Genomic DNA, 26,140 nt, shown 5'->3' with positions numbered 1-26,140 from the left:
TTGGGGAATTTTTTTGCTGAATTTTTGGATTTTTTTCAGATAAGGGAACAATATTTTTTGGTGTCCTTTTTGGTGTCCGTAAATGAGGATAACAGGAGGGTTAAATATCCGTAGTTTATTCTAATAAGAACAATTATTCAAGCAAATCAGAGATCAGAAAGTCACTAATGATTTGAGATGCAATAAATCTGTTATAATTATAATTTATGATAACATGCAGATGTATTTAGGAAAGGCTAAAGAATCTGAAATCATATCACAGCTTCTTTTCTCAACAAACTCTAAAAACTGTTGGAGGACTCAGAACAATGTAGAATGCTATTTCTGACACATTTTCTAGGTCTTCAGTAGGCCATGAAAAAGATAACCATCTTAATGAGGCTCCTGTTCGATGAAAAGAAATCACATTTTCTCTGAAGAATGACCGTAAATTAGTTTGAGTAAGTGCTGGCCCAGACTGCTGCAACAGAGGATGCTTTTCATGAGACTAAAATGTTCCTCTCAGCCAGGGTGTGAAAGGAAGAATACACCTGTGTTTTCTTACTCTAAGCTCCACCAGAAATCCCTCCTCTCCTCGTCTAATCAAGGTGCATTTAAGGGATTGGAAGATCCTGCATGATGGCAGAGAGGGAAAGACTTCGGAGTCATGGGAGGAGAGAAGAAGGACCCAAAAGTAATCATCACGGAGAGCACTCACAATTATAGATCTTAGAAACAAAAAGCTTTTCAAAAACACACAAAGCACAGAGAAGCCACTACTCGCTGCCAAACGGACTGAATGTGTCTTGCACACATCAAAACAATGTAGAAAACTAATTATGTTTCAGAAACACAAAGCAGAATTAGAATTAAAATCAATGTTTAGATTCTAAGCATGTTGGATCCCATCACCACAATGCTCCAGATCATGCATATCCTCTTTGTGTTTTGTGTTCAGGCACGGAGGAATGCCAATATGTGGTTTTTCTGATGCCGCCATGTTTGTGAATGCTTGTGTACATCTTGGCATTCTTCTCTAGGCCCCTGCACGTGTTCAGATCTCCACAAATCCTCAGTGGTCCTACCCAGCTGAGGCAGGGTTCACGAGGCTCGCCCTGGCCTTCCCCTCCCAGCTCGGCCAACTCCCTTCTCCCTTCTACAGGTCATGCTAGGCAGGAAAGAAAACACTGCCAACCCCAGGAGTCAGGCGTCTGCTCGGCACAGCAGACACGGGAGAATGTGAGAGGAAAGACGATTTGCATGCAAACAAGAGGACTTAAAAGAGAGGAAAATTAGAGGAGGCAGAGAAGTCTCGAAAATGTGGATAAAAACAGCACAAACCAGGACGGAGGCAGGTGGGATGTGGGAAAATTGAGGTCAGTGGTTGTGAGGCAAAATAAAATAACAGTAAAAAAAAAAAAAAAAAAAAAACACAGAAGATTGGCAGTCTGGAAAGGGGAAAAGTATATCTGACCTTTGACATGGAATGGCTTGCACTAGCCAACTCCACAAGGTATTTCTGGGCAGACATCTTAAGTCTGCTTCGTCAAAACAAAACAGTCACATCCACCGAGTCCTCCACAGGGACCACCACGGGTCTACAAGTCTTCCTATACAAACTGAGGTTATAAGTATGAATTCCCAGAGCAACAGCAGGCAACACTAAATAAGAGAATCTGGAGTCAGAGTGCTTAGAAAAGACACCTGGGACAACTCTTTCCTGCACATTCTCATTTGTAGCTGTTTGTGCGCATTAGAGGGACGACTTCTGGCTAAAAAAAGTGAAGATGCCCATGAAACATACGCTTCTCTGCTGTTTGTTTGTGTTTCTGTCAGCAGCACTAGTTGATAAGGGCAGAAATGAGACACAGCTTGAGGAAGCGTGTCTTGGCAGGGACATTAATCCTGGATGGATGCATGGGCTTCTGATGGTACATCTCAAAATAGAAAAATTAAAAATATATATGGAAAAAAACAAAAAAAAACCCGATACAGTCTCTGTGAATGGAATTGTTCCAATATGTCCCACAGATGCTCAATCAGATTGGGATCTGTGGAGTTCTGGAGACTCGGCCAATGCCTTTGGCTTTTTGTCTTGTTCCTCAAGCGGTTCCTGAGCGGTTATTGCAGCGTGGAGGGGGAGGCTGCTGTCATCTGTGACTGCTGTTACCACTGGAGGGGTGGTGTGCTTGGTAGGTGTCAAAGTAACATCCATACGAATGCCACAGCCCAATGTTCCCCAGGAGAACAGTGCATTGTAACAAGACTATCAATGTCATTTACTTCATCTGTCTGTGGCTGATTGGTGTATATTGTAGGGATCCACTGATATGGGTTTATTTTAGGGCCGATGTTGATGCCGGGTATCGGTAATCATGAAGGCTGTTAACCGGTAGTTGGAGCCGAAGATATTAAATCTAATGTTCAACAGCATGTGATAACAGAGAAGCTGCCATTCATAACTAGGCATCTTCATTAAAAAGGGTGACTATAACTGAATATGTTAAATGGGAATTAGGAGTGATTAAACCGGATGATGTGGGATCAAATGAGATTTATCAGTTTGTCTTCTGCTGTTATGTCTCCTGTTGCTCTATTTTCTTAATCTTTCACTGTTCTATCACTTTTATTGCTCACTAAAGTCCATATCCTAAAGCATTAATCATTTTTGTTTTCCTGATTCTGTTTCAGGTTAATCTGTGGCTGCATTCTAACTTATCCATTAACTGTTAGCATAGCCTCAGCCACTGTAATTTCCTGGTTTGTGGCAACGGTTTGTGTTTCTTGTTCAGTTTTTTGCTGCTAGAGAGACATTTCTGAGACCATAGAGTGATGACAGACAGAGAGGAGGCTGCATCAGATCTTAAGTAGTGCATTACATACATATGGATACGGATAATTTGAGAAATGTATAACTAATCAATCAAGCTTATCATCAGTCTATCCCTAGTATATTGCAATTCATTTGATAAGATAGATGGCGAAGGAGATACAAGACAAAATGAGTGGCACATATTGCATTAAACTTGATAGATAACAGCAAACTAGAGAGAGTTGCATGTACAAGGCCATGTGATAGGCATCGTTTTAAGATGAGTGTTGATCCTGCAGCCACAGAGCAGCAGTGAGATGCATTCACTCCTGCAGCTGCCTTGGGACTGAGGGAAATCCAGTTCTCAGGCACGTCCACACATCATCACACAACCTGCCCTGAATTCCTTCGATTTCTCACTCCGGTCTCATCTTTCTACCATCCAACCACGAAAGGGAATAACAGGATGAGACAATCCCACAGAGACAACACATTTCAAGCCTTCTTTCTTAATGCCTCAATCTCTGCGGTTCTTATTTATCAGCATGCTGACAGACACAGCGGAGAGCAGAGATGTCTGGATCCTCTCCCTCTTATGTCTAAATCATGTTACGGATGGGACAGGTCGCGTCCCGCAGCTTTGATTACCCCTCAAGGGGTGACAGAGTGACTGATGAGCTCAAGTCAGTCCGAATGCCAATTCATCTCCCTGCGAGAGGAGGACAAGGAGAGAGGGAGAGAAAGCGGGCCCCCAAAAAATAAAAAAACGATGGAGGAGGGATCGCAGAGTTGCAATGAGAAAGAGTGAGACTGTGAGCACTTCTAGTTTTCAGCATGTGGGAGTCAGGAAAGACAGAGGTGGCTTGAAGCAGACAGTTTTTAATGACATGCTTTGTGGCTCGGCTTTTAATGTGCCCCGGTAATTATGACATTACCATCTTTGTCTTTTCCAAGCTATTTTATGTAACTAGAGAGGGAGGATGAAAGGGAAGGCATAGGTACAGCACACTATGTGATTCCAATGTGTCGCTCAGCAAGAGGCGGTGATGAATTAGGCATCTTTCCGTCTCCCTGGCAACCATCCACTGTATGTCCTTTAGGTGACCAAAACGTCTCCGAGCTCCACAGGGGGAATCCAGAAACACACCGGGGCTTTGCATTATTGCACCATATGTCTGGGGTGCTCATTCTTCCTCCAGGTGTGCATGTTTGTGTGTGTTTTTCTCATTGGAAAAGGGATTCATTCTTAAGCCAAGTGTCACCTTCATCATTCCATGAGGAAGGAAACCACCTGGGGAAAGTATACCTGCTGGAGCTATTAAGAAGAAGAAATAAAAATAGATGCAAAGATGACTTATGGAGACAAGAACCCTACTCCATTTGCCCAGAAACAACCTATTATAGGACCTCCTGAATGGCAATTTAGTAGAAAAAGCCGGAACATAATTCACAGTGTTATGAATATCCATTAAAATGCCACACAATAGTGGCCCCAGATGGTAAGCCATTGTAGTGAGAGGTACACAGTACAGAACATGTGTGTGTTTTGAAGACGGACTGGTCTGTATTTGTTGTGGGTGTCACTAATGGAGTTATGGCGTCCTGTGCGTGACAGAGATGAAAGAAATGGCGGGCGCATGATGACAGAGGGTGCACACTGAATAAAGGCTGACTCAAAGTGTCAAGATTGGTCCCATCCCTCATCACTCACAGCCCACTTTCTCAACGCCACTCTCTGCAAAATGCCAGGTCGCTTCTTCAACACCTGAGCGCTTAGCTTTAATGCATATTAATTTACTGCCTGGTACTGACTTGCAGGCAGGCAGAGACTGAGGGCGAAACTGTTAAAAATAAGAGGGAGGTTTGCATGGGAAGCCTCATCTTGTGTAAAAAAGGCTTAGGCTTAAGCTGATGATAACAAATTTAAAATGCTGGCTGAGTTACCTTCACTTACAGCAGTTGGGTGATGTCCCTGTAATGGAACCAAGTGATTTGTTTAAAAAAAAAAAAAAAACAAGCCAAGGTTACACCCAAATGACTAAATTGTTTGTGAAAAGGCTGATGGCATCCATCAATAGCTATCACTTTGTGGCAGCTTTGATTAATCTTTCAGAGAAGTTCCCTTTTTTTTTCATTAACCTTAATACTTCTTAGCTTGTCAGTGAAGCTCACAAACCCTGACAGTACATAGGAGGCTACTGTTAACTGTATGTTTGCTAAATTCCCTGTCCATCTCCCGCTGATCCGTACATGCAGACTGTTACACACTGCAGGATTCACTTGTTTTGAAATAATGAGCCGGTGGATGCAGTCTGACCGACCACGGCTGACCACCCAAGATCTAAACCAGTTGGGCCACATGACAAGACAATGGAGAGAGGGACGGAGACATCTAAAAAAAGAGTCGACCACACCTGTGACAAAAGTGTTGCACAGGCCGGAATCCACAGTCCCGATGAGTGAGTCTAGACATCGAGTTATTAAAAGGAATTAGTCTGTCCAAAGCAGAAACAAGGCAGCTAATCATTATAAGCTACGCAGTAATGGCTTGTACATGAAGACTACCCCCGCAAACCAGAGGAATCACTCTGATCCAGAAGCAGCTGGACATGCCATTGTGTTGCAAGTCACACTGTGAGCTTGATGAACTCCAGTTTTATATTCTGACTAATGAGAACGTACGAAAAATCTATGCATAGGAGCCACATTATTTCCATCATAATTAGGCTTCTATGTTTAAATTAAACGCTGGAAGGTGTTTAATTCGTACACACACCTGATAGCAATCAGTATACTTCAAAATATAGTCTTACTGGATTGAGTAAATACACAAGGAACATGCTGAGAGCTTGACATCCAGGTTTAGAGCTACTGTTAGTAAAGAATCCTGATCTCTGTGGAATAGAAGGTTCAGTATTGGACAGGAAAGGCAAATATTGAAGAGCATTAGGAAAAGGCTAAAACCCCAATTCAACTAATAATACAGAAAAAACATCCAACAGAAAACACCAGTGGTTTCTGTTTACAGTGAGAAAAAATGTGTTCAAAGTAAAAATGTTTACGCTGTCTGTGAAATTTGCATTTTCTTCCTAAGAACACTTGCAAACAATCATATGTTTGATTGAAACTCAGTCAAAATGAATTATAATGCAGGACATCTGCATTTCTTCATAGGTTTTAGATGCAGCAAAAAGCATCCCATGTCATCTACAAATCATAATCTCCCTGACTTCATCTTAATAATAAAGATTGATTTTATCAGCTATGTGACTTCCAGTAAATATGATTTATTTAACATGTAATGCATTTGTTTCACTCAGTTCATCATTTCTTTCCATCAAAACATGTCAAACTCTGAAGAAAGGCAGCATGAGATTTATTATAGATGTGTCATTTATTAACTGAGGGAAAAGTTGCTGTTTATTAAATCAGTCAAGTAGTGAGAAACATTTGAAAGATGATCTGCATTTCAATGATTCTAACCTCTACAGGCAATAAAAATAGTTCTCATAACAATCGTTTCTCAAAAAGTGTTCCTTGTGAATTTGGGGCTTGGTTTAGTCCAGTCGAGTTCACATGTAATGAAACAAAAAAAGTGCAAGTGATTGCATCATGTTTTCATCATAAAAGGAGATTACAGGACATTACACAAGCAAAACAATCAAGGCCATGGATTGCAACAGAAGGCAAATGGAATCCGGGCTCCTACTTTAACGGCTCCTTTTAACCACTATTTCTTAAAGCCAAATAATTATCACTTCCAACATGAATTTGCCAATTTTTAAATAAATAAATTAGATAAAATCTGCTATTGTTCAGGGCTGTCAGAAAGATTTGAAATTAAGATTCAGGCCAAGGAGGCAAATACTCGCTCCTGCCAAAGACAAACAAGAACACGGGTACAGCGTTTCATCTAAATCTTCAGTCGTTTTAAATTCTGTATCCTTAGCTCTTTCAACAGAAGAAAAGCGAGGAACATTTGGCTAACACTGAATTATTTTTTATGGCCTAAGCACTATCCGCTTTGAATGGCTAAATCATTTGTGACGTTTCGACAAAACTGCACAGATGGGCAGACTTTGTTATTCAGGACTGCGGCCCCCATTTGAGATAATACAGCGATACCATAAACCTGCAATTATAAACAACAGTCTGCCAGCGCACAGCGAAAAAGAATACCATGCGGATGATCAACCACAAATGGAAACACTTTCAACTTATTAAGGGTATAAACACAAGGTAACTGGCTCGAAGGGCTTGATAATACCACGATTAGATGGCTTATGTAGTCTTTTTCCCCCCAAAGTACATTGCACTAAATGATAAATGTTTGAATGTTCAGATGCCACTTTTATGTGATAAGAACGACAAAGGGAATTGCCTCCATTACTGCTTGATCTCTGGCAAAGTAATTAAAGTGAAATTTTGAAGATAAATGCTACTAAAAAAAACACACACACACAAACTGGTGAGTAGAAAGTGTCTCTGAGGTAATTATCAGTTCTTTTTTTTGTTACTGCATCAGTAAGGTACATACTTTGTGGCCCCCAAAGAAATACACAAAGTAAGTTTTTTTAAACTTCCCCAGTCTTTGAATATACTAAAAAAAAACGCTGACACTTCTATGGTGTTGAATGTGAAGTACACCCTTATAGAACAGGAGAATGGCAACATGTTGTCATAGGATGAGCACATCCCTGTGCAAAGTCACTGTCAAACTATTCAAATTCGTATCACCTCTCAATAATGGCATTATATCTAAGCTGACAAATATTTCCTCTTCTGAACAGTCAAAAATCAAAATGATTTGGAAAGACCTTAATGAAAAAACAGGCTCCAAGGTTGAAACCCGACAAAAGCATCGAGATCACTGACACACAATTATCATAGTCTCCGTGATCACTGAAAAAAATCTGAGTTACCCAGTGATTTTCATTTAGTCTAATTGCAGGAATATGGTGATAAAATGATCCGTAAACACCAGAGCTGTCTCAATTTTTTGACTAATATGTTGCGTTAGTAGCTCCACTCCAAATGGAAAAGAACTGCCAGAGAAAGTACACAATCTAACTGTGAGATTTCACAAAGATGAGCAAGAGACAAGACGATCAGCGACCAACGAGAAATCAGTTGAATTGTAGCAGCAATCAGGAGGCATAGAACAAGATGTAGTACACTAATCACAGCAGCATTCAAGAGAAATCTGAGTTTCTGTGATAGCTCAGACAGTGCAAATGACAACGCATAACGTTAATCGCTACGAACAGTGCTTACTTCTGGCATAATACTACAGGATGAAACTTTGAACACGAAAAGAAGCCTGATAAACAGTTTTTGATCAGATTAAATCAAGACAAATTCAAGTTCAAGGCAACCACAGTGAATGCATAGTCCTGACAGTGAAGCACAAATAATAACAGGTGGGAGAGTGATGACACGAGACTGCATGAGTTTAAAAGGTGCTAGGGAGATTATGTTTATAGATGGGGCCCAAAAGACTGTGGATATCCCTAAATACAGCTAAAAAGATGGCTCCCAGTGTGCAGAAGCTTGGCAGAAGAGGAATACTCCAGCAAGATAATGGTCCAAGGCACACTGCCAAAATCCTGCAAGAGGTTCTGAATAGGAGGAAAGTGAAAACTATAAAGTATGTCGCCTGACCTGAATCCAATAGAACACCTTTGGGGCACTTTAAAGAGACAACATTAGCATCCCCCATGCCAAGAAGGATTAAGTCGGTCATCAAAAATAAAGACGGACGTACGAAGTGTTGAAAGAAACGAGATTTATATCTCCGTAATGTACCGACCCTTGTTGCATTAAATTACGACTCTGGGGAGTTTATTTTTAATACAATAAATGTAGAATTAATGCAGTTAGTGTAAAGTCAAACAAAATCACTGGACATTGAAGTGATATTGCACAGGGGGATACTCACTTCTGTAGTGTACTGTATTTTAGCATGTCACACCTGAACAAACTATTAGAAAAACAGCGCTGCTAAACATAAAAATAATAGTTTCAATTTGTTTTATTTAGATTTTCTTTTCACATTAGTATCAAAGGACATCAAAGTAACTTCCTTTATCAATAACCCACTCATGAGAGAAAAGGTGATTATTTCAAAGTGCAGAATAAAAGATTTGCACAGACACTTAGATAAGAGCGCGCCAAAGTCATGATGCCCTCGTTTGATCTTCACCTGATATTGTTAAAGGAGGAAGTAATAAGGAGACTGGACTAGGGGAGAGAGGGGGCTCAGATGGAGCTCAATCTAGAGGCAGAAATCTGATCCGCATTAAGGACAAAACCACTGACATTGAGAGAAGCCAAATCCAACCGCATGTTTGATAGCAATAAACAGCTTCATTGTAGTTTAACTGGCTGAATGAATAGAATCAGAGAAAACATCTGTTCATCAATCATGTAAAATCTATTCTATCATAGAACATCAGCATATGACATGCGCTATTGCTTTTGAAATCCAATAGCTGCACAAGCCAACAGATGCTACCCTAACAGAGCCTGGAAATAAAGTGCGGCTGACTTATCTTCCACACTACCCCCACTGCCATCACGTTGCAATGCGATACATCTCACCATGTGGCCATTAAGCCTGCTAAGGTATGGAAAGGAGGTGATTCATATTGTGATTGCAGCAGTGCCCTCCGTGACTCTTCCAGAAGGGTAGAGAGGACCAGATAGGGGGAACCATTGATGCCCCTCAGAGCTACTAACATCCCCCCAGCGCTGCAGAGCTGCCTGCCTGCCTGCCTGCCTACGGCTGTGGCTAAATTTACTCCCCCCTCCCCAAGCATCCCGGCACATCACGTTGGGATTCTATTACTCTCCAGCGTCCCAGCATACAGAGAATCATGTGAAAGCCGGCCACAAGCCTCTGCGGCTGGCAGTGCCCTTCCTGTGCCTTCAGCATTCACTCAGATAATTCCATCCGTCTCTACCCAGCTGCCCGGCGCTCTCTCACATGTTCTCTGTCTCTTTTATCTCCATTATTCCTCACTCATTCTCGCCCCTTCTATGGCTTGACTCTCCCACTGCCAACCCCGAACTCACCCCCCTCCAACTATGGCTCCTCTCATCCTGGGAGCAGGGGGTCAGCAATGGACGGGGTGAAGTCTGAGACTGATGGCAACAAGGTGGATGGGGTTGAACCCTGGCCAAATGGGGGTCAAGAAGAAGAAGATGGGAGTTGAAGGGCGGCTCCCGTTATGGTCAGAGACATGCAGCAGAACGGCGGCCACATCAGGTCAGATCACATGTTTGATATCCCAGTACTCCGCTGGTGCTGTCAGCAGCTTGACAGGAGCCTAGGATATACACCTCAGTGATGGTTGGTAGGCATGAGGATAAAGTGCTCTGCCCGCTGAAAAGCTCTCTCTTGACTAACCAAGTGGCCGGCTGACGTTGCAGGGCCGATCCAGCGCGTAGATCATCAGTTCTTACTTGGCCATGTATGAGAGTGTTAGTCGTTGAGCCTGAAATAGACTGACATACGTCAATGAGGGCAATGGAGTCATTAGCTATTCCTTTTGAACAGCAAGCTCACTCTGACTGAGCAATACACAGGGGTGAGCAGAGATTTCTGAAGCCAGCTTATGCAAATTGCATAAACAGGTTGAACACGTCCCAGGTTCAAATGCAAGGGAAGGAACAGATAAAGAAACAGAAGAAAGAGAAAGAGAGATTCTGTTTAAGGCAGAAAACGGCGAGCGGTTGCAGCATGGAGTGATTCTGCAGACATGACCATAAAACACGCAGCAAACTCCCCTCCTACCCATCCAGGCAGTGCATGACATCTTCACTGCTTCATGCACGCTCACCAGGGTCACACTGACCTCTAGTGGTGTCAACAGGAACACAGGACTCATGACAGCAGGCCACGAACAAGAGATAATTTGCCCTCAATGTAATTTTATCACACAATGGATTTTAAGTCAGTAGCTCTGCTCTAGAACATCTCAGGTGATGTGGATAAATGGACGCTGGGAACGGCTTGTTTCAGCTTCGTGTGTGCCGCAGCCTCCCTGCTTTCCAATTACATATTAGTGAACAATCCCTCTTTCTTTCTCACTCCCTCGCTTTCTCTCTCCAGCCCTCCCAGCCTCCCTCTTCGTTTCTCTCCCTCCCCCTCTTCATCTCTCTATCTCTCCCCTTAGATACCCTTAGAAATGTTCGATATGAACGCTATTGATTTTGTGGGTTACACCTACCACAAAACCCTAAAGAACTTAGAACTACTCTATTCAGCGGGGGGGTAAAATTGTGACCTCTCTTTGGTGCTGTTTAATGAAGTTAGAGGTCTGGCGTTGACTGCACCTCTTGGTATTTTTAAACAACAACCAAAGAGTCTCATGGGTTAGGTAACATCTCAAATCGATTTGTGTTTTTCTGAGACACTGCTCGTGAGATGTTTTTTGTTTTTGTTTTTTTTTACATCCTACAAGCAGTTTCCAGTCAAACCTGTGCTAGAGCTTCTGCTTATTTAACCAGCAATACAGCAGGATGTTTCTGAACCTTCTACGGTAATGAGGTATAAGACCTACAAAGAAAAGCATCATATGGGCCATACATCAACTATGCTCTGAAAATCCACTCATGTTATAACGCTGAACATTCACTAGATGGCGCACATTGCCTGGAAACATGTCCATCAGTGTTGCTGAGCTCTTCAACATCAATGCTGCTATAATGTCCAAATGTTAAAGCAATCAGTTATTTACACTAATTTATCAAATATACAAACATTTACACCACAAATACACTGTTGTAGATTCAATACTCTGAATCCTGTTAAGGCAGTATACATATTTCTCTCTGTTACACACATGAAAATTACAGTGGAGATGTGCTATGATATATCGTGAGGTAACCCTTGGGTGTGTTGAAAGGCACTGGCAAATAAAATGCATTACTAGGATTATAGTGATCGTTTGTACAGTATATTCAGATCAGCTCTATTACTGTCAAAGCTACCAGAAAATGTGGGCATAATTATGTTCGCGTATAAGAGCTGATCTGAGGCAGAGCAATAATGATTTGTCAGATCATTCCGAGCAGCAGCTTCCCCCGTAACAAGGCTGCATGACTACGCACATCTGATTAAAGAGACTCATGTCTTCAGGATTCACGTCATTTCAGCAGCACTGTTATTTTATGGCAGTTTCCATGGTTTGCCTGGGTGGAGCCTTATGGAAAAAAACATAATTTGGACCTGTGATTATAAGGTTTCTGCTGCAGCTGGTCTCTTATGTAGTCACTACAATTTGTCAGATGCCTAAGATTTACAACGGTTGCTATACAGCTGTGATAATCCAAGAAATATTGAAGTATTTATGCCTCTTCTCCTGCTATAGCATGTTATGTAATGGGTTTGACAGCGATGCGGCTGCTTTAAAGTGAATGGCTTTATTCAGAAGTTGAGATACACTAGACAGCTACAGGCATGAGGTCATGGTTAGCAAAACTCACAGAAGCACCAGTGACAGACAGTATGCAAGAAGCTCGGTGACAGTCGGCACGAATGTCCCTCTTTACCACAGCGAGGCAGAGACACAGGGAGAAATGCTCGTAGGCATCGTTAAGAGCCCTCCAATGACCTCTAAAACATCACTCATCTGTGACTCTGGGGCTTTTATACGCTATTCAGGTCCTCATGGGACACCGTGCCTAAATGTTGAACAACCACAACCAGCGCACAAAGCAGCGGGAGAAAGTTTCAAGAGGCTGAATTTAGAAGATGTTCCCACTTTTGGCTCAGTCGAGCAGAGAGGGAATGAAGGCCAGGCATTACAATGCTGGTTAGCCGGCGCTGCAATGAGCTCATGCAAGCAATAACAAATTTTAAAGTTTTGGGGAAAGTTTTAGAGAATATGATGCGCAGCACAGCTTTAATTTACAAGCAGAGACATCAGTGACCATGACATCAAACCTTAAGAGAAACTAAGCTCAACTCAAATGCGTTCCATTGATCTTATTTTAAACATTTCATATTTTTTCTTTTCTCCTTGAGGTCTTTAATCTTTGCCTAAGTGGTTTGTGAACAACCACGGAACCACAAACACTATTTTCCAATTGGACTCAAAGCTGCCGGGGCCACTTGAAGGGCAAACAATTTCTGTTGCAGAGGGAACAGAGAGATAATCAGTCATTTGATAGGAGCAGAATTAGCTGGAGCAGTTATGGGAGATTAATACCTGCTCATCTGTGTCCATTCTGAAAGCTCATTAGGCACACTTGAAGATATGGTAATACAACTTATATATATATTTTATCATCTAGACTTGCTGGCAGGGAGCCACTATAAATGTTTCAGTGATTCAGATGGGTGTGCAGACAGGACACTGAGATGCTCTAAAATCAGCCAAAGCTCACAGCAAAGCAATCTTGCTTTGACCCAGTTTGAAGTTCTTGATGTCCTAAAACTGGGAAAAATCTAGTAGAAAAAAAGTGGGATGGCTTGTTTATGATTGGAACATCAACAAACTTTGATATTATGCACTCATAACCTTAGCAGAACTATCTAGGACAAGTGAGCTTCTTACAGAAGGCCAAAAGCTCAAGTTATTGATGTTTGCCAGAAGGTGGAATGGAAGTTAACAAAACTGTTAACCAAAGAAAGTGCTGAAAGTGCCATTAGTTCATTCAAAGTCAACATTCCCAACAGCTGTGAGCTTCTAAAGGCCCAAAATAGTCGCAACCAGACCTGAAGCAATCACTTTTGACCAATAATACACAGAAACAGAACTGAAATGATACCTCACCAACAGCTGTAGTGATGCAGTGATTTATCTTTGGTAAAACTTTGAAAAAAGTCAAGTCAATATTCAGCAGGATCCCAATACTTTATTAAAGGCCAGGATCCTCTTTGAACCCATTTGACCCTCCAGAAATAAGGGTGTTGTGTTGTGGTCTACAAATACAGCCATCAAACGCAGAGGGAAAGGGAGCCGTGCTGTGAAGCGCAGCGAAGCAAAGCCTTGATGTTTTTACAGAAAGAACATAGCTGGGGCTGTGAAATACAGTGCCCTTTCCCCTCTCCTTCAACCTCTGCCTCCTTCATCCCCCCACCCCCCACCCCACCCTACCCATACACACACACACACACACACACACACACACACACACACACACACACACACACACACACACACACACACACACACACACACACACACACACACACACACACACCTCCTTTCCTCACCCAGGGCTCACTGTGTACTAAGTGGTGCTCATGCAGCTCCAGTCAAAACATAAGAAGAAAAACAAAAAACAAGAAGCTGTAGATAATTTAGAGAAACGGTAGAGGAACACCTTCTCTTGCTTGTGAAGAAATGGAAAATAAGCCAGCAGTTAGAAACTTTCACACCACTGTGGTGGCCTTTTTACAACAGCTACACAAAGCAGCTGTTTTAATAACTGCAAACTGTTCTTCATGAGGTTCAGCTGTACTTTCCCATTTTCAGCTTTCTGTAGAACTTAACTCTAATTGGTTTGCTTTAGCTCTAGACTACCAACTTCAGAGACAATGTCAGGACAAGGAACCGTACAACAGAAGCTGACAAAACACAGCTGAAACAAATGCATTAGATTGAATTTAGAGATCAGTGTTACAAAGACTGACAGGCTGCACGCTGCAGGGATGCTCAGATCAATTAGTCATTGCAAATTATTTAATCAGTGTCAAATAGGTCCAGAAAAACTTCCCACAATCTAGGCAATGTTTTTGTAAAATACTTAAAAGAAACGCGCAAAACTCTCAAAAAAGTTGTCCGATTTTTAATCCTCATCCAGTATTGCCACTTCCTGTGTCTGGCTTCAAATCTGTGAAGCAAACAAACAAACAACCTGAGCTGCAAGCAACACAACCAACACCTTAGCTTTGAGTTTAAATACTTATACACATATATACAGTGGTAAGTGACACAAAGATGCACTTTAGATGCCAGTTACAGTGTCAGAAGCAGTTTCAGTAAAGCACTGAACTGGCAGAGAATAAAAGAGGATTTTGCTTATTAGACTAATTGAGAAATTGAGCTAATTTTAAACAGCCGGGTGAAGACGGTGAGCAGAATTTAAAAAGGCAAAGTGAATACATACAGAAAAGCTACTGCTGAAGTCTAGCATCTACCCTGCCTCACAGGGATTTAGAGCAACAACCTTAGGGCTATTAATTTCCCTTTTTGCACTCCAGAAAATGCCCATAAACACCAAACCATCTCCATGGATGGCCTACTAAGAAGAGATCCCTCATGTTGCTGGTATGAAAGAGATTCTACAGTAGTTTATGAAGTCATTCTCATCTCTTGTGTACATGCGTCCCTTAGAAATAGCTAAAAAAAATCTCTGCAACTGTGTCGCACCTTTTAAAAACATACAAGTGAACATTGGTAAATGTGCTACTGAATGTCTAGCAGATGTCGCTGCCACACTACACAGTCCACTACCAGCCAGCTGAGGCTAGAGATGCTCATCCTGATCATAATGAAGTGTTTGACCTCAGCTCAGAACATTTTAAGGAACAGAGGAGCAAACAACTATTAAGGGCTTCAGTGCAGCTTTGCCCCGAACAACGTGACCCAGAATTTAAAACCTGCAGCCTGGTTTCACATAGAGCTCTCGCTGGTACCTGGTCAGGCCTGTTTAACATGGATACTCATGATCCAGAGGTTTTCCTTATTCATGTTAGTGCACCTTTCAGTCTCAGTATTTCAGCAGATAAGAAGTTAGCAGCTCGTGTCATTCTTCATGCAGTCTTTGGCTTTCATGTTTCGTGCTCATGCTCTGAGTAACTGGAGAACAGAAGCACCTGTGTGATGTAATGCTACACAGAAGTCCTGCAATCACTTTTTTCCTCAGATTGAGACATTCAGTGACAGCAGTTTTAGTCTTGTGTATGTTGGCTGAGTTCCTTTAGCATTATTGCTGCTTACTAGGTTCTGTATAGTATACTTAACATTCCCCCTTAGGTAAATAATAATAATAATAATAAGCTCTTTGACTTGCAATGGAATCTCATAAATGCTACAGTTGTAAGAAATACGTGCCTCCCAGCTCTAGCAGTCAAAACCCAAGACAGTCCTTGGCTCTTGAACCTTATCAGTTAACACAATGAGACAATCATATGTGTTTGTTTAACCAGAGGCTGCCTCAGCCTGAAGTCCAGGGCCAGATCAATGCGAAGATAGCACAGAAAATGACTGCTGCTTGGCTAAATCAAAACGCTTTCTGTCCGTTTTGTTGATACGAACCTCCAGACATGCTGTAGCGCTGCTGCCAACACAAGATAGCTTGTGGCTGAACCACACTATTCAAACACAGTTGGTCAGACATGCTAATATGAAGTGACTAGACTGTATATAAATCATATTCAGATGCCTTTTGACACTTTAACAGTTCTGTCATTTAGAAATAACACATGGTAAGCTACTCACAATGATCACAGATTTGTTTGCCAACTTCCTTTTTAAAAAATATAACTTCAAATTTGTTCTTTAAGATGCACCTTTAAAGAAGCAAGCACATGAACTATGGAACTCACTATTCTTCCTGACACTCCGTGACCCCAGTGACCTCACGGAGAAATACTCACTCCTTCTCCACATGTGTCTGCAGCCCTCTTTGTCAAAACTAAGCTATGCCCATAACAAATTACTACTAAAGGCAACACTAGAGGTCATGCAGGTTGTGTCCCTTAATATTCAGGGCTTGTCTGGGAGCATGTGTGTGAGCAAGAGGCTATTTCCTGTAGTCACCCACCCCACAGTTTGGAGGGAGGTGGGCAGGAAACGCCCATACCAGAGCAACAAGTCAGCCCTGAACAGTCTGTAATTTAGTCCCAGGAGCGAGTTTCCTGGAAGGTCTATTGTCTGTTCTATCACAACACTCTCAAGCATGCTGAGAAACACCCCCAGCTAGGCACTACAGGGGGGCAGGACTGCTGGGATTTGGCCAATTCCATCTCATTACTCGATATGTTTTCTTTAATTTCAGCTAAATTCATTCTTGATAGTCACATTCTACTTGTATTCAGCTAAATGGTATCAAAAGGGGAAAAGGTTCATCAAACGAGAGAAGTCTTTTGCAAACAAACAATAACTTAGCGGTGGTTATAGTTTGATAGGCTAAAGACAGAATTAGGCCATCTCGAGGCTGGAACTAAAAACTAAGCGGAGTGGAACGTGGCGTAATTTCTTACCAGCTCTGATGTGGTCGGAAACAGAGGCAGCGGGCTCTCCAGTCCGCCTGTGACAGCCTGTCAAACAGAGGAAGAAAAACAAGGACTGAGAACGACTCCTCAGATTAAATCAACTTCTAATTGGAAAACTTCACAGTACGGTAATGGCACACACAGCTAAGGAAAAAAAAGTGGGCTGTTTAAAGGTAGATATTTAGAGAAATGACAACGTCACGCAAGCCTGTGAACACTGGAGCGGTGGAGCGAGGAATGCTCTTTACAACAACAGCATCCTGCACGCCAACACAACTGTCAGCGGTTGATATACTGTACATGTTTGTACAATTTTACTCGCATTAAAAACATGTCTATTAAACACTGTGACACACTAAGACATAAAAAATGACACACGAAGCCACATGACTCTACGCTGCTGGCTTCCTCGTGAGGCAAGGCCATTACGGCTGACCACAAATTTAGCATCTGGGCAATTCTTTGCCAATGGAGATGACAGTATGAAATGAACAGACAGGAAAATTACAGTCCTCACCATTGCACTTCCCAAGCATCCGAATGATGCTATACGCAACCACTATGGTTATGAGTAGCTGTCACAAGATCAAATAGTCCAACTGCCTGATAGTCACAGTCATGCACAACTATTTTAGGCACGGCAAGAGTAAATCACAGTGTGTTTCATGCATTATGTGACCTATAATGAGCCTAGCATGGTGCTGCGGTCATGAATCAGTGTCTATGTGGAAACTGCAGGTAGACAGTGCAGACCACAATCTGTCCTGTGAGCTCAGATTAAACCACAAACCCTCGGCCGCTGTCTGATGTGACAGCCACTCAGTCTGCTTTTTCTTGTGGACCTCTCCTCCACACAATGTCAGCTGGTCCAAAACCAAAGACAGTGGCTTCTGAAACTGCCGAACATGTCCACAACCTGCAGATTTCCACTTGCCGTCCTCATTGAATTTCTAGTCAGGCAGGCGTGCCACCACAAAGCCAGAGCAGGAGCTCCACTGGAAAGAATTAGACAAAAAAACAAAGCAAAACAGAAAGAGGAAGGGAACAGCAGGGCTAAGTATAGAAAGAAAGCAACACCGTGCCTTAGAAATTACATCTCTACACAGCTTATTATGTTTATATGCGACATAATTCCTGGCTAGCTTTCATGAGCGGAGCAGTGGGTTTAAACATGCGTTGGAGGCAGCAGGTGCTGGCTGAGGTGCATGACGTGGAAAGTACAACAAAAACTGGGGTTTGCATCCAGACTTCTGTCTGTGGTTTATGTTCAGGGCTTCAAAAGCACTTTAGTAAAGGCTGGGAAGGATCATAGGTGGGGAAATGTAAATATACATGTCGCTAATCAATCAATGTGGTCATTTTTTGTTAAAACAAACTATGATCTTTCCCTTACCTTAACAAAGAGTAACTAATTCTGATCATTAAAAATCTGAATAATGTTTTACTGCATGCAGATAGTGTAATTACTGATACATTCAGTCTGAAAATAGTTGCCAAATATTTGTTTCCTCAATATAGTGATAGAAAGATGTTTAATGAAAATATATCTGCTGTTGCAATTTTGCAATTTCGTTGCTTAGAAACTTTATTTCTAGAAGGAAGGTTTGGATGGAAAAGGTTAGCAAAATAAAAGGCAGTAGGCCAGAAAAAATGAAAGAAGGAGCAAATGTTAGCTGGAGATGTGACATTTATTTACGCAGTCTTCCCTTTGCTTTAACCAAGTGCAAAGTCAACAAGTCACTTGTTTTAATTTTCTGTTGTGGCTTCAACGCTATAAGCTTTTGTGGTACGAGTAATAAGGCCAGGGACTGACATTTCCCTCTTCCATATTTTCAATCTTTCATGTGTGACAAAAATCTTTTCTTTTTTCCTCAAAGAACAAAAAGGGCAGAAGGCTCCACTTCGTTTGTTTTTGGTGCCAGTAGTCAGCAGACCTCTGAGAAAACTATCTAATCTAGCATCAGTGAGCTGATTCATTAGGGGCCTAGGGTCAAAACTGATCTAAGATCTGAATTACTGCTCAAGCCAACAAGACATACCTCTGCAAGACGCAGCACCACGCTGCTATTTTCTCCTTTCAAGTAACACTAGTTGGTGAATTAAAGCCTCTTAGATATTTGACACTGAAGACTGAAGTATCAAAAGAAGGCATGCCTGAAGTCATACATCTCAAGCAGCCACCTCAGATAATGATGAGAGAAAAGAAAAGATCCCTGCCCTGCGGCCGCATACTGTAAATAATCACTTGACATTCCCACTGAAATGCGTGATGCGCTAAGAACCTGACAATTTGTCTGCCGAGCTACAATACATCTCAATGGAAGGCTCGCTGTGAGTCATGTCAAAGTTAGATTTAATTACACAACCTGCAAATCACACAGCCAGTTAACATTCTGTTGCACCTTCACACATGAATGCTGAATACTTTAACACTGAGCACATTAACAGGATGCTGCAGGACCAACAGCATTGTAGAAGTTGGATCTCCTAGTTCTCAGTATAAACGGCTGCAGTAGGCAGGTCTGAAGGACATCCCCATGAGTGAGAGAATCCCTCTAACTATAATCTTAGTACTTCCTCTCCCATCTTGCTTGTACATTCTCTCTTCGCCAGATCCCGCGGGCCCGCCTCGTTTTTTTAGGCTTTGCCCATAAATCTTTTATTTTTCAATTTCTCTGTGACACTAGAATCTGCCAGCAAGATTGCACAACACTTACACTGCACAGAGAATAGAGAAGAAGACGGCACTTATGAATATATTTTTCTGTAACAACCTATCTATCTGAGCACAAACACACAATTATTTCTGATATCAGCCTCTCCAGTGACAGGATGAGCTGCATTGCTCTGTCTTACATGACTGTAATACTTTTGGGCAGTTGATTGGATAAAGTAGGAAAACAATGTCACTATAAGTTTTGGGAAGTTGTGGTGGAAATTTTCACTCTTATTCATTCATTTAAAAGAAATGCCGACAGTATGTTCATCAATTCAGAGGGCAAAAGAGTCGTCTCACTTAGAGTCTACCTTATCATTCTGCTACAGGAAAAAGAACAGCTCTGGCTTGTTTCTTCTTCAAACTAATTGTAGAGACTAAGCCAATGCTTGAAGCCCCTGAGGTGTTTCACCAGGACTTAAAAAGTTGACGCACCGACAAATTTTACCGCATCTGATGAAGAGAGCCTGAGACAAATGCTTGCGTTCCAATAATCCATGCATTTATTGCTCCAAACAATTGTAGCCCAACATTCTTCATCTAAAACAAACAATTCATCATTACTGGCTTCTTCAGTGGTCGAAATTGTTTTACCTTTACAAAGATTGGCTCCTACTTATAATGTAGCGCTCAATTGGTTCCTACACCAATCACAATTGACTTGGGTGGAGCTAAATGAAGAATGTACTGTTCCTTAAAAAAATGTTGCTTTGGTGGAATATTTGCAAGCAAGATTAAAATGGATAATTCTCCAAAAAACAACAAAAAAACTAGCAGATCTGCCTTAGTGCACGATCGAAATCCTCTGAAAAACTTGAAATTCATAGTGTGACTGGTTGTTCTGTCCTGCGGTGAAAGAGATTTTGAAAATGGTGAAATGCAGTTAGCAGAAAGGAAGTCAGACTTATACCCACAGTCTACATCCAGCGAGTCACACTAATAAAATAGTGACACCTACAGGAGGAAAGTATGAACAAGAAATGATAGTGGTATCACCCTTTAACCGCTATTCCCTTCCCTCCATTTACCCGACAACATGTAAATATAATGAGGCTAAATGTGGGATAGGCCCTTCATTGTTGTCATAACAGCTTCAATGACAGAGACATCTGCTTGCTGGTATTTCTCTCTTCCCCCTATTGTTTATCTCCTGTGCAGCCACCATGTTTGTTTCTTATCCATCTACTAAACTATCTGCATAAGTTTGCCCGAACCCTATTTTATCCCCCAACCCTGCTGCATGTCTGAGGGCCTGAACCAGACAGAAATCTACCCTCAGGAGCAGCTCACGTTCCAAACAGGAAGACTGAATCAATGGAGATAAAACTCTATTTATACCCTCCCAGCAGGCATCCTGAGAGTCAAATATGGCCACATGATGAGCTGTTTGTGATGTAATGCATATCAGCCGTGAACGTAATGCTTTAAATCGCTATAGAATGACCACACAGCTACATTTGATCAATAGCAGAATTTGTGTTGCTAGAAAATAGAGAGCTATAAAGGATGCACAAAGCATTGATTTAAACTGAAGCAGCAGTTGTTTTTTTTTGCTTTTTCAAAGTGGCCAGGCATTCTATTTTAATGACAGTCAGTCAACAGCGAGACGCACACTCACAGCTTTGGTCGAACACCAAGACAAATATGGTGGTGATCAATCACTGGAAAGATTTGTCAGCTTTAAGCATTCACACAAGCGGGATTCAACTTCCATCAATTACTGGGAACTTTCTTTCCATAAATAATTGATCATGACGCCGAGAGTGCAACAAGAGGAAAATGACTACAGCTATTCAGAGAAGTGCAACGGCTTGACTTACATAATGAACTAACGCAGCTATATGTATGCGAGGGAGACAGAAAACATGCAGGAAAAGGTCACAACAGGTCAGGCTGTTGGACAGGAAACACCTAATTCATGCCTGAAACTACTCATGACCTTTGAATAGGAACAACAGACCTGTCAGCCTCAAGGAACACTGACATTATAGTGACCTGGTTGGTACATCTAAGCATTTCATTGCAAAAACACTTTGTGCTACTGATGTGTTACACAGAGAACACAATGTTTCTGTCAAACCCTTCAGGATCTGACTTGTCTTCATCAATTCAAAAAGCATTCACAGCCTTTACTGGCCACATATGCCTCCTAAAGCACTGGTCTGAACAGCAACACAGCATATGTTTGTGGTCTGAAAACTGAACTGAAAATGTTTGGTACATTTTTAAAAATCAGAAACATGACCAGCAAAAGAAAGGGACTTTTGTGCAAAATTGGTTTGCAATTGTGCTTAGTCATCATACACCATGAACTGAAGAGAAAGAGTTAGATAGCCCTGAATAGGGTGAAATGAGGTCAAATCATTCATTGTTAATGTGGGACGAAAAGCAAAGACATTTGAAAGCAAAATCTATTGGCAACATAAAATCATTAGTGCTTTTGACTGTTGTTTTTTTCCTTCCTTTGGCATTCTCTTCTCTGACTCTCTTTATCGGCTTTTCATTACTTCATTAGCCGCATTAATATCAGCTGCAAACACAACTTAATGACTCGATGACTTGGTATGTTTTCCTGCAAGTTTGCCTGAAGCCTTCATAAGTAAATGATTAAAGATTCAGGTGGTTTAAGATGATCAGCAACAGCTTTTTTAAACTTGTCCCACATGCACAACGTGACATCAAGTCCATATGCTACAGCAAAGTCATAACAGGCAATCTTTGTCACTGCAATCTGTTACTGTCTCCAGAAATAACAGAAAAAGAATCACTTGTACTATGTGGAAGTAGTCGGTTGTTTTGTAGAGCAGTGGGATGGAAGATATTGCACAGCATTAACAGCATTCTGGTTTCCTATCTAACATTTAACGTAACACACATGGTAGCCGCTGTATCGGGTCCAACACAAACTGAATGACATTATTTTTTTAAAATGGTGCTTTTATTTTCTACAGTGGAACCGTAAAGCTTGAGAGATTGACATTTTAAGTGACATCTTAGTTTTTAGCACAATATAATCTAATTATCAATTCTGAATCAGAGAGAAACCCTAATGAGAAGAACATGCTTGGATAAAATACTAATACAGAAAATAAGAAACACACAAACATTCTTTTAGTTAGATGGCTAAAAAACCACAGCTGCAGTTTGTCCTGACAAAAACTGTCTAGGCTAGAACCTGACAGAGACAGACAATACGCCGATATAAAAAGGGCCCATCACTGAAATACAGCCCCTATTCATGGCCAAGACACTGGAAGGTAATGCAGATGCAGCATCTGTTTCTGTGGTCCAAAGGTTGGTTTAGGATTGACTTAGGGCCTCTAAACGATTGTGCAGGAATAGTATAAATAAAGAGGAGTGAAGTGTCCTATAGATTTTGGTGTTTCAGTCAAGCAAACTGACATAAATTGATGATAACTTTAGAGTTGAGGACATTCTGACATGAGGTGTGATGAACCCCAACACAGCACTGAACATATGAAGTAGCCATATAGCCTTCCATGAATGTTAAATGATGAGTGCCAGTAAATCGGAACACGTATGCACACACTGATGAGGACTGCCATTGATTTAACAGGACATTAACAGCTACACTATGGCAATAGGAGCCAAGTCTTGAATGAGATACTCTTTAAGGGATTATTATGGCGTGACGATTGCCCAGGAGAGACAGGCCAGTTGCTGAAAAGTCCTCACTAACAAGCCTGAGTAGCAGTATTAGGCCTCAACCACAGCCTCCTCAGTCAGAAATATACCAGAGCTGGGACACCTACACCAGCCTGACGCTGCTACAAACATAATCATCACAGAAAACCTCAGTCAGTCTGTGGAAACTGGGTTTTTACAGAGAAACTATTGTGCAAAACCTGGACATGATTCAGCAGAGCACTGCGTCTTTCATGACATCAAGTATGCCCTTTGATCGTTTATAGGAATTATCAAAGCATGATTGTGAAAAAAGAGGTTTGAGAAAACATCTGTCAACACATTCAGTTATACCGCATCAGTCTTACTCCCACTGAAAATTTGTCGTGAGAAATAGTTCCAACTGTGATGCCATGCAGTTTTCCTTGAGAAGCCTAGATCTGCCTTTGAGTTAACATTAATTTGCATGAACTTATTTCTCGGGAAAGATCAACGTGTTCTTTAGACAATATTATCATGGAAACTCACAGACATGGAACGAAATATTAAGAGGAGTGTGTCATGAAGCTATAATGGAAGAAAAAAAATACATACACTCATGTCATTTTTATCTCTTCTCAGGCTTCACGGTTATAATGGAAATCAAATACCTGTGATATACAATTAGACCGGCCTGCATGATAATTTCACGGTTGTGGGAAACTCCAAGCAACTCAAATAGAGAGAGCAGCAGTCAGCGTGGATTCCTAGTGTGCAACATTAGATTGTTCAAAATGACATAAAACAAAATTCAAAAAAAACAGTAAAAGAAGGAAGCTGACTAGCCAGTTTTAGCAGATTGATCAGTAATGGTGTATATGTTGTCAGATATATGTCGATAAATAAACTAGGGACGGAGCAATGATCGACCTGGCCAATTATCGTGGTCGATATTTGGCGTTTTTCCCATTATCTGTGTTTCTATTGGCCGATTATTGATGAATTAAATGCACTACTTCAGGTCTGGGTGCAGCCTCCTCTCTGTCTGTCGTCACTCTGTGGTCTCAGCAACGTCTCTCAAGCAGCAAAAACTGAACAAGAAACACAAGTTGCTTCCACAAACCAGGAAATTAGCTACTCTCACAGTGGCTAAAGCTATGCTAATGGTTAGTGGCTAAGTTAGAAGGCAGCCAAATTACCCTGAAACAGAGTCTGGAAAACAATAATAATGCTTTAAGATATGGACCCTGTTGGGTAATAAAGGAGACAGAACAGTGAAAGATAGAAGAAATAGAGATTAACAGCAGGAGATCTCAGTCGAACCCACATAAACAGAATTTACATATTCAGTTATAGCCAGGCTTGTTAATGAAGAAGCCGAATATCGGTAATTGGCCCTGCTAGATCACCAATAAATGCCACTGGTTTCGGCCCTGAAAAACAAATATTGGTTGATCCCTAATGCGAACTTTCTATTACAGAACCCAGCACAGAAAAAGGTGCCTGAGGTAATTCACGAACACTGTCATAACATTGTTTTAGCAGAAAAGGTGCTCAGATTTTTTCCAGTCCTCTCAGCACTCTCTGCAGCACATGTAGCAGGGCAGACAACGATGCGGAGTCAAGCTTCGTGATTAGGAAAAAACGCTAACTAGTTTGTGAAATTCATTGCTGCACAGTTAAGAAACAGCTACAGTTACAGCATACAAGATCCCTTCGCTGGGCTGTTTCAAAAATGCTAACAAGAGCCAGACATTGGCAGACAGACCTCGGAGCTTGGACCAGCAGCACTCCCACAGCTGAGAACTTCAGTCAGTGAGCTCAGTGCGGTCTGTCAGAAACACGAAACATCACTCTTGGCCACAGTGTCCGAAAAAAACAGCAACACCGATGGAAATGCATCTGTGAAAACTCTCAGTCCAGAACTTTCACACAGTTTAGACAGAAACCAGTGCCACCCTACACGACTTGATGTGGCTACCATTTTTTCTGCTCTCTGAAAAGCATAAAAGACTCTAAAAGGGATCTCACCTATACTTCATCGAGTGTCCTCACACCCACAATAGGCGCATTCACACAGTTCACTAGTGGCCCATTTGTAGCCCCAATCGTGAACCTGAAATCTGCTTTCCATGTGAGCTGAGTGTAAGCCAGTCCATTCAGCGTGCATGCTCGGGGTCCATCTGATTTGCATGTTAAACAGGATCTCTCAAAATATGTGAATGCATGTGTCAAACAGGCTCAGAGCAGGGGCAGAGAGGGTCCCTGCTACCACCCTCCAGTGGTGTTTGGAGAGAGGGCAAAGCGAGTAGCTGGAGAAGAGGATCATGGGTCAAGCAGACTCTGTCCCTTCAACAAATGCCAAGCAGTTTGTGGTCCAGGGCTGGAAGAACAAGACCCTACTGTGTGCATCACACACCTGCCAGCAGCATGTGGAGCAGTAGCCTATCCGACACAAGACAAAACAGGCCAAAAACCTTCACAAATGAGAAGCAAAGATTAGCATTTTGGCTGAAAAAAAGGCTGAAAATTTTCTGTCATTTTGGGTTCATGAGGAATTTCCTTGAACTATCCGCTCCACTGAAATCCACCTAAATATTTGTATTCAGTTGTTTAAGTTGTACACATGTTGGTATACCTGACTAAAATATTTTCTATGTGTTGCTGGTAATTAGCTGGCAATAAACAAATAATGTCATAACGAACACTGTCTTTACTTTCCCTAAAATGTTAGATCGCCCCGTTTCAAGAAACTTCCCATGACACATCTGTTCCTTTT

At 41.6% G+C, this 26,140-nt stretch overlaps 1 protein-coding gene across 1 annotated transcript in view; it reads right to left on the bottom strand.

The window, feature by feature from the left end:
• Positions 1–26,140, bottom strand: part of tspan9a (tetraspanin 9a) — a 186,431-nt gene that overhangs the window by 144,811 nt on the left and 15,480 nt on the right. The window contains exon 2 of the mRNA XM_055009037.1: positions 17,010–17,066. The gene's annotated coding sequence lies outside the window, so the exon portion shown is untranslated. The remainder of the gene's footprint in view (positions 1–17,009; positions 17,067–26,140) is intronic.

This window comes from Amphiprion ocellaris, chromosome 3 (genome assembly GCF_022539595.1).
Source record: "Amphiprion ocellaris isolate individual 3 ecotype Okinawa chromosome 3, ASM2253959v1, whole genome shotgun sequence".
Taxonomy (NCBI): Eukaryota; Metazoa; Chordata; class Actinopteri; family Pomacentridae; genus Amphiprion; species Amphiprion ocellaris.
The sequence above is the reverse complement of the archived record's forward strand: the minus strand, read 5'-3'. Positions and strand labels throughout refer to the sequence as shown.